This window comes from Pinus tabuliformis, chromosome 9 (assembly GCF_031772625.1).
Source record: "Pinus tabuliformis cultivar Carrire ecotype Pingquan chromosome 9, CPIR1, whole genome shotgun sequence".
NCBI lineage: Eukaryota > Viridiplantae > Streptophyta > Pinopsida > Pinales > Pinaceae > Pinus > Pinus tabuliformis.
In genome coordinates, this window is record NC_142307.1 from 1,210,073,037 (window position 1) to 1,210,082,136 (window position 9,100).

The window sequence follows — 9,100 nt, forward strand, 5'->3', positions numbered from 1 at the left end:
CAACACCTGTGCCATAGTGCCAAACCTATGCCATAATGCCAGCAAGGGAATTTTTCACATCTGGTCAATAGGCATTCAAATGGGACTAATTCACATCCTTCGACATATTGTCATCATCCCTACACATAGACCTAAGCACGACTCTCCCTAATCCCTGAGTTTCTACCCTTAACTCCTTCATTTTAGTGGTTTTAAGGACCATCACATGTTGCATAACTGATCAATTGCATTGCAGTGTAGCCTCTCCTTCTCCCAGTGTGCTATGCAATGCATCGTACATAATTGTGAGGGTGTGTTGATTCTAGAAATTCAGAAAAAATAAATAAAAAAAATTGAAGCTTCCTATTCTAGAAGCTTCCAAAGATTGTTTCAACCATTTACCTTGGATAATCATTCAAACCCTATCTAATTCTATCTTGAATAAATCACCATATTATCCCTTGAGCTCATCCTCACACCAATTTTGGATCTCAAGCCTAGATTGTTAAATGGATAAGAATTCATGAACTGCCTCTCCTTCCTATATATTTACCTCATTCCACAAGCACCTAGTCAGTTTTTGGTTGGATTTTGGAGAGTGATTCTACCCTTATGTTATTGTTGTGAAAGTGATCTTCTCATGCATTTAGGGTGATTGGCGGTTCACTTTGTGGCAAAGAAAGGACAAGTCAACAACTTGGAGGAGCTCTTCTACAAGATGAACACCTATTTATGGTTGTAAGTCACTCCATTTATATCAATACAAAGGGTTCTTTGTTTTCTTATATGTGATGTCATTATTTCATATATTTCAATAGCATGTTAATCTGTTGAATATAGTAGATAGATGATGCTACATAGATCTCATATTTTCTTGGCTTGTGTTGTCTGGTTGTGTAGGTTCTAATTTTGGAAGCTAGAGCTAGGATTGGAGCATTCAAGCCAAAGAAGGAGTGAAACATATGACACATTACAAGTAGGTTTCATCCCCTTATCTACTTACTTTAAGGAAAACATTGGGTCCTTTGACTCTCTGTTGTTCTAGGTTAGCCACCAAACCTAGGGGAGATACTTTTGTCTGTAATCGTGAATCGTGCATAACAAATTAATGATTCCATTGGGGAACGATGTATTACCTTGGTGATTTCTTTGTCCATTGTGTTTTATTTAGGTCTTTCACAGACCTTTTATGCTTTAATCAGCCAAGAATAGACGAAGGAAGTGACTTCATTAAGTCTTATTTACAATTTTTATGTTAGAATCCTCCTCCCCTAGACCAATGCACCCTCTGGTCTGCTGACAGAGCATTGCACCCCACCTAGGCCCTCTCTGTGCCTGTGTTGCAAAGAACTGGTGCCTCTTTTTCACCTGTGTTGATCCTTGTTTTTGCAAAAAAAATTGCTTGATTTCTCAGTGTTTCTTTGATCAGCCTACTTCCAACTAACCTTCCCTGAGTCTTGAGTGTCTTGTGGTCTCTCTGAAGCCTCCATTTGGTTTTCATTTGTGTGTGATTGCCTCTGGTAAGAATTGATTTCAATTTTACTTTGTTCCTATCATTAAGTCACTTGCAAACTGATTTATTTTGGTCATGTATCGCTTGGATGAATTGTTGTTCTAGTCTTCATTCTAAAAAGCGCATTTGAATCAGTGATTGAACTTTTGCATCTTAGTTTTCCTCGTTTTGAAAATTAATTGTGTTGAAAAGAAAACTCTTTGCATTTTCATCTAGGTTTTGTTGTGAAATTGGAATTCCCTAGTGTGAAATTGCATGTTTTTGCTTTCATTTTTGTTGAATTTTGTATGAGTGTTAATCACCTTTGAGTGTTATCTCTTTTGACTTTGGAAATTTTCACCCAATTTCGGTTTGAGTCCTCTACTCATGAAATCTTAGATTACATTTGATTTCGTTGGAATCCTCTTGTGCTTTTTTTCTAATAATTATCTTGCATAGATCACATTTTCATAGTTAGAATTCTCATTTTCATAGCAAGAAAGGAAAATGTGTATAGATTACATTTGCATAGTTTTCAGGGGAATCACGCATACATTAAATTGCATGGTTTTGCATCTTTTAATGATTGAATTAAATTGGAATACTGAAATTGAAATATCTAGTTAGGAAGCTATTCTTTGGTGCATATTTTACTTTTGCATCATTTTTTGCACCTCTTCTCTGCACTTGATAACTTTCATCAAAATTGAAAAGAGTTATTTTCTCATATTATTTGCCTCATAGGTGTGCTCAAGTGACATCCAATTTTGAGCCTTGAAATCAAAATATAATTGAAGATAAACTCTAAAATTTTCCTTAATTACCCTAAGGATCATTTGTAACATTAACGCAAACACATAAAGGTCTAGGCTAGAGACGTGTCCTGGCGTTGTTAAATGTAGGAGTTGTCATTGGTTTCCATCATTGTATCCTAGGGGTGAAATCTTGTTCCACGTATGTGATTGTATAGGATCATTCGCCATATACCTTTAGGTATATTGGTGGCGCTTCACACACATAAAGTATATGGGAATTCTCTCATCAAATAGTCACACATGGAAAAAAATGTTATGGACTGCACTTTGCCGTACGTCAATTATATTTTGGGATTCCCCTATAGGTTGCTATCCATCCATAGGTAACTGAGTCGGTTGTCTTGTATATTGTGATACACTGAACACAACATTTAGGGATATTCCCTACATGTTCGTTAAGTCCTTGGTTCACCAAGGTGTATATTGCAGTTCACGGTTACTTGGTAAAATTTTATGCCTAGTTACCCTTTTGTTTTGTTTGTGTCTTTAATTTCTAAAATAAATTAATTGACCGTGGAAAAACATCCTCTCTGTGGAACAACTCTTTAGTGGATATTAGGTTGAGACTAATGGAAACAGTTCCAGAGTCTACCAATCAAGGTAATCCCTCTGATGGGAATCCTGTTCCTTTTCCTTCTTTTGGAAATATTGGTGCTCCTTATATGGAAACGTTCTCCCTTCCTAGATTTACCATTGGTTTGCTATTTTGGTTATTTTCGACCCATATGGTTTTGAATGTCCAAAATTCTTCTCAACCGAGTTCTCCTCCACCTGAACAACATCAACCTCATGTTGATCCTAAAGTTGACCCTTTTCCTTCTTCACCTATTGTTTCTTCATCCCTTTCTTCCTATTTTCCTAGTGAAATTATTGATTCTAGTAACCAAGAAGCTAAGAAGAAGAAGAAAAGGATGAAGAAGAAGAATAAAAATAAGCAAGGGGGGAAACAAGAAACCATTACTATAGATGCAACTAGTATGGAAAATTTTTCCAATTAGCCCCATAAAGTTAAATTCCCTTGCATGTTATGTAAGGGTGACCACCTTCTTAGAGATTGTCCTAGTATTCACAAGTTATTAGGAGTGTGGTCCACGGGATCATATCGGCCTTTGTCGTCATCTTCTAGAGATCATGCTGATGACAAATCTTCAACTAGTGATAGTAAGGTCCATAGGAAAAAGGGTGAACTCAAATTTCCCTGTAATTTATGTGAAAGGAATCATCTTATTCACCTTTTCCTTTATATGGATGAAGACTCAAAAGTTGTGAACAACCTTACATCTTCACAACCTTGTATCCGAGCTAGTTATCAAAATCTTTCTATGAATCCTCCACTAGTTGATTAAGTGATTGATAAGAATCCATCTCTAGTCAATACTACTCTCTCTGAATGTGAATCCCATGAGTTCATTCGAAACTAACTATTGGTTGAGAAAATGGTTGACTCAATTCCACCTTCAGATGATCCTACCTTTCCCATAGAGAGTGAACTTCATACCACTCAAATTCTCATTTCATCGGGTTCCAAAGGATTGGGAGGATATCCTCCCATTCTAATGGCACAAGAGGAAAATATTCCCATTCTCTCGGCACAGGGGGGAATACTCCCATTCCCATGGCACAAGGGGGTAGTTATGCCATTCCCACAGTCCCCCCTCAAATTAGTATGGTCACTTCCTTTGATTGGAGTTGACTGACAGGATATCATCTTCCTCCTTATGTGCTCTTCCAAATCATGGTACAAGCTTATAATGTGGTCATACCTAGCACAATCATAGATGAAGGTTCATCTATTAGTATTATGTCCTCAAATACGTGGAAATATTTAGGTTCTCCAGAGTTTTTGCCCATTACCCAGAATTTGTTACCTTTTAACAGATGAACCAGTCAACCATTAGGGATCCTTCCTAAGTTGCCTATTACTTTGTCAGGAAATATTGTCTATATCGATGTGATGGTAGTCCAAGGCCCTTTGGATTTTAATTTACTCCTTGGGCATGACTATGCTTATGTCATGGGAGCTCTTTTCTCTTCACTCTTTCATGTGATTTGTTTCCCACATGAAGGAAGAATCACGACTAATGACCAACTTTTGTTCGTTGGTCCTAATTTGGATCCCAATCAACCAACTTACCTAAATGGTCCTTATATGTAAGTGGTATCTTCCCCACCACAAGTTAATTATGTGGAAACCTATCCTATTCACATACCTACTGATGAAGATGAGTCTTTCACTGTCTACTCAACTTATTTCGACCTAGATCCAGTAGGTGATATGGTGAATCATTTACTAGGGGCATTGGGGCATGATATTTCCATTGGATCCCTCAATATATATCCCTTCCATAGCATTTTTCTCCCATCTGATGATAACCTCTTGGAAGCCATGGTCTCTCGGAGGCCATGATTATAACCAGAGTAGAGCTCCTTTCTTGTGTCAAGCTCCTTAAAAAAGGAAACAAGGTGCGGGAGCATAGTTCCTTTTTCTTGTGTCAAGCTCGTTAAAAAATGAAGCAAGATCTTGAGAAGAGTTCCTTGTCTTGTGTCAATATCATTAAAAAATGGAACAAGGTTCCTAGAGAAGATTTCCTTTCTTGTGTCAAGCTCGTTAAAAAATGAAACAAGGACCCATGAGCAAAGTTATTTTCCTGTGTCACACTCATTAAAAAATGAAACAGATCCCCTTTCAATTAGAGTCTTTGATTATATCTCGTAAATTACCAATCGATCCTTTCACTTGATCTCGTAAATGAACTTCATTATATCCACCTATTAGTACCCAATAGTATACTTAGGTGCATGAAATGAAGCTTGGGGGCCATGTACCTCAAATTGAGTCATTATGTCGGGGGCATGCAAAATTATTTGAAGCATATTTTTTCTTTGTTTCAAGTTGTGTAAAAATGAAACCACTTTCAAGCATAGTCTTTTCTCATGTTTCAAGCTTGTAAAAAAATGAAACCGTCTTCAAGTATTTTGAAGCATAGTTTCCCATGTTTCAAGCTTCTATAAAAATGAAACCATTCTCATCCTATCTCTCATGATTTCCATTTTTTTCAACCTATTTTTTCCATATGAGCCTTTGTTTCTTCATTCCATGTCACCATATTCTTAACCGATCACACACTTTCACTTGGTTTTTACCCTTTCCTGAGAAACTACTACGATGAGTGGTCTTATTAGACAGCTTCTTGACGTTTACATGTTTTGAGCAGTTCCATCATGATCAAAACCAGTTGCTACCCTTTATACCACTCATTCCTCTAGGAGGAGTCCTCTTTCAGTGCTTTTCAGGCTCCCAAAATATGAAAAGATCGTCGAGAACTTGTCTTTTAGAACTCGTAAAAGTAAATGAAAAGACATCTACTTAGTATAAGCTTACCCCTTTTTTGGACTGAGATAGACTATCTATGAAAAAGGAATGCCTTAGTCAAACATGGCTAAGAGGTTCTCTTGGGTATGGTTGTCTTCCTTTTCATACCTAAGGGACTACCTATGAAAAGGAACATCTGGAGTTTTCTTTTTCGCCTCTTTTTCAAACTCTCTAAACATGAAAAATATGTTGAGTTTTACCTTCACTAAACTCATTAAAACATCAAACAATGATGGAATTGTCGAATATGACAAGACCAAACCTTGCCTTCTTAGGGTTCGTTAAATATACTGGAGGGATTCATCTCAAGGATGGACTTATAGATCAATCATATGTTATCCTCCTCAATCTTGTTAAAAGATAAAGAGGTACTAGCTAGTATGTTTGGGGAAATTGGGAAGACAAGGTACTCCATTTGTTTGTGGATGTTGGGTTGTGTAATCTTCTTGTATTTTTCTTATCACACCATTTTCAGAGCCTCCATTTCAGTTTTGGGTCAATGCTGCCAACTCCATTCAATGTCGTCTATGTGTTCAAGAGAAGTCATTCAATTAATATACATTACAATACTCTTAAGCCTTCATTCCATCTTTTCATTTCCTAATCTAGTTCCATATTAGCATCCTTCTAGTCATTTTGTCTCAATCATCATACCCATTTCCTGTCATTGATGGGGGATACATCAAGGCCCCCCTGTGATAGGTCGCTTCTTGTCAACATCAACGCATTATACAGGAACTTGACTTAGAAAGATTCCTTGGTACCTTGGTTCTTTCATACATCAATGACAAGTTTCCTTGCTCTCGGTGAAAGGTTTACATCAATGGATTTCAACCAAAAGATTATGTGTGGTGTTCAATACCAACTCATTTGTTCACACCATATGTATTGTACTTGAGTACCTTAAGAGTCATTAACATCAGTGGTGGTTTCTCTCACATCTATTAATGACTTACATAAATTGCCAATAATCAGATGGTGTCTACCATGTTTAACCTCATCTCATTAATTACATGGTTAGACTCATATGCTGGTTGGTCGTGTGAATGAGATAGAAGAGCCCAGATCTAGTTTCCACCATCCAAGCTGTGATTTTAGGATTATACAAAATCACTATCTATGATGGTCGTAATCATATTAACAGTCATCCAATCATGGGTCCACTATCATTTATTAGTGGACATGTATTTTGATCATTGTAGATGTTATTCTTGCTTATGTGTTGAGTATGGGTATGCCTCCCTCAACAACAAATATGTCATGATGAAAATGTATTGTAACAGATGAAGCTTGCAAGTTATTCTTGATCCCTAATGGCCTCAACTTGAGTAATCAACTATCATTTCCAACATTTCTCTTTAGGAGACAATCTATTATATGACATTTTGTCGCATCTGGTCAATAGTACTTCAAATATGACTAATTCACATCCTTCGACATATTGTCATCATCCCTACACAAAGATCTAAACATGACTCTCCCTAATCCCTGAGTTTCTGCCCTTAACTCCATTTTAGTGATTTTAATGACTAGCGCACCTTGCATAACTGATCAACTGCATTTCAGTGTAGTCTCTCCTTCTCCCAGGGTGCTATGCAGTGCACCCTGCATAATTGTGAGGGTGCATTGATTCTATAAATTTGAGAAAAAAAAAATGAAGCTTCCTATTCTAGAAGCTTCCAAAGGTTGTTTCAACCATTTACCTTGGATAATCATTCAAACCCTATCTAATTCCACCTTGAATAAATCACCATCTTATCCCTTGAGCTCATTTTCACACCACTTTTGGATCTCAAGCGTAGATTGGTAAATGGATAAGAATTCATGAACTACCTCTCCTTCTTACATATTTACCTCAATCCACAAGCACCTAGTTAGTTTTTGGTTGGCTTTTGGAGAGTGATTCTACCCTTATGTTATTATTGTGAAAGTGATCTTCTCATGCATTTAGGGTGATTGGAGGTGCCCTTTGTGGCAAAGAAAGGACAAGTCAACAACTTGGAGTAGCTCTTCTACAAGATCAACACCTATTTATGGTTTTAACACACTCCATTTATATAAATACAAAGAGTTCTTTGTTTTCCTATATGTTATTTCGTTACTTCATATATTTTAATCCCATGTTGATCTGTTGACTTAAATAGATAGATGATGCTACATAGATCTCGTAGTTTCTTGGCTTGTGTTGTCCGGCTGTGCAGGTTCTAAGTTTGGCGGCTGGAGCTAGGATTGTTGCATTCAAGCCAAGGAAGGAGTGAAACATACGAAAAATGCTAAGTAGTTTTCATCCCTTAATCTTCTTACTTTAAGGAAAACATTGGGTCCTTCGTCTCTCTGTTGTTCTAGGTTAGCCACCAAACCTAGGGGAGATACTTTTGCCCACAATCGTAAATCCCACATAACATCTGCAATAAATATCCTTGCTCAAAAATAATTTCAATTGAAGGCCATAACTCAGTGACTGATGCATTAATGTCAATCCAAATATTTTATTTGGCATGAGAAATAGTATGTGCAATTAAAGATTCATTCTCATAAATTTGTAATTGCTGAGTTAACTTGTAATTATTTTGAATCACGCCCAAATATGCATTGTGAGATTTAAATTTTTGTTCTTGAATCTTTTGGAGCTGTATTTTGAGTTTTTCAATTTCCTAATCCTTCAAATATAAGTCTCCCATGGCTTTTGACAGTTTTTTTGTTGAATCAATAGATTGTTCTTCTATTGTGATGGTTGTTATTGTAGATGTCCATGGAAAATTTTAGGGGATAACATTCGTAGGTGGGCTAATTTTCCATGATTTTTCAAACAACAAAAATATCACGAATTTCCATTTTTTATAAAGATAATTCACCCAAATTTTACAATATAAAATTAGTTCACCTTAAAAATCGCCAACATTATATAGAGAGTATATACTAAATCATTATAAATCTGAATAATTTTACAAATACATCAATAAACATTTATAGTTCACATATTAGGGACTAGTGAGATTTGCCAATGTTTTTAAACTTCAAGATAATTTTCCATTGTTAAAATTTTCTATGTAGATGTCCTTGCTACTAAAGTATCTATTGTAGAAGTTGTCTCTATAGGAATGGCAACTGAAATATTGATTTGATGCTCTTTTTCTTTCAAGAGTGTTTCCATGTTAGCTTCCATCTTTTGAATTTGAATATTTTCTTCAACTATCAATTTAAACATATTTTCCTTTTCCCTTTCAAGTTGACTTATTTCCTTAGCTTGTGGATGTTCTATAGTAGGAATTTTAAGTTGCTTCCTCAATGTGTGAATGCCAACATTCTTATTCTTTATCATATCTTCTGCTACTTTAATATCACTAGGATCATATCCTAGTTTGATCACCAAATCTTCAAGTGATTTAATTCGGGCATGTTTAGCCAAAGATGTCATTCCCTCCATATTCAATTGTGTGT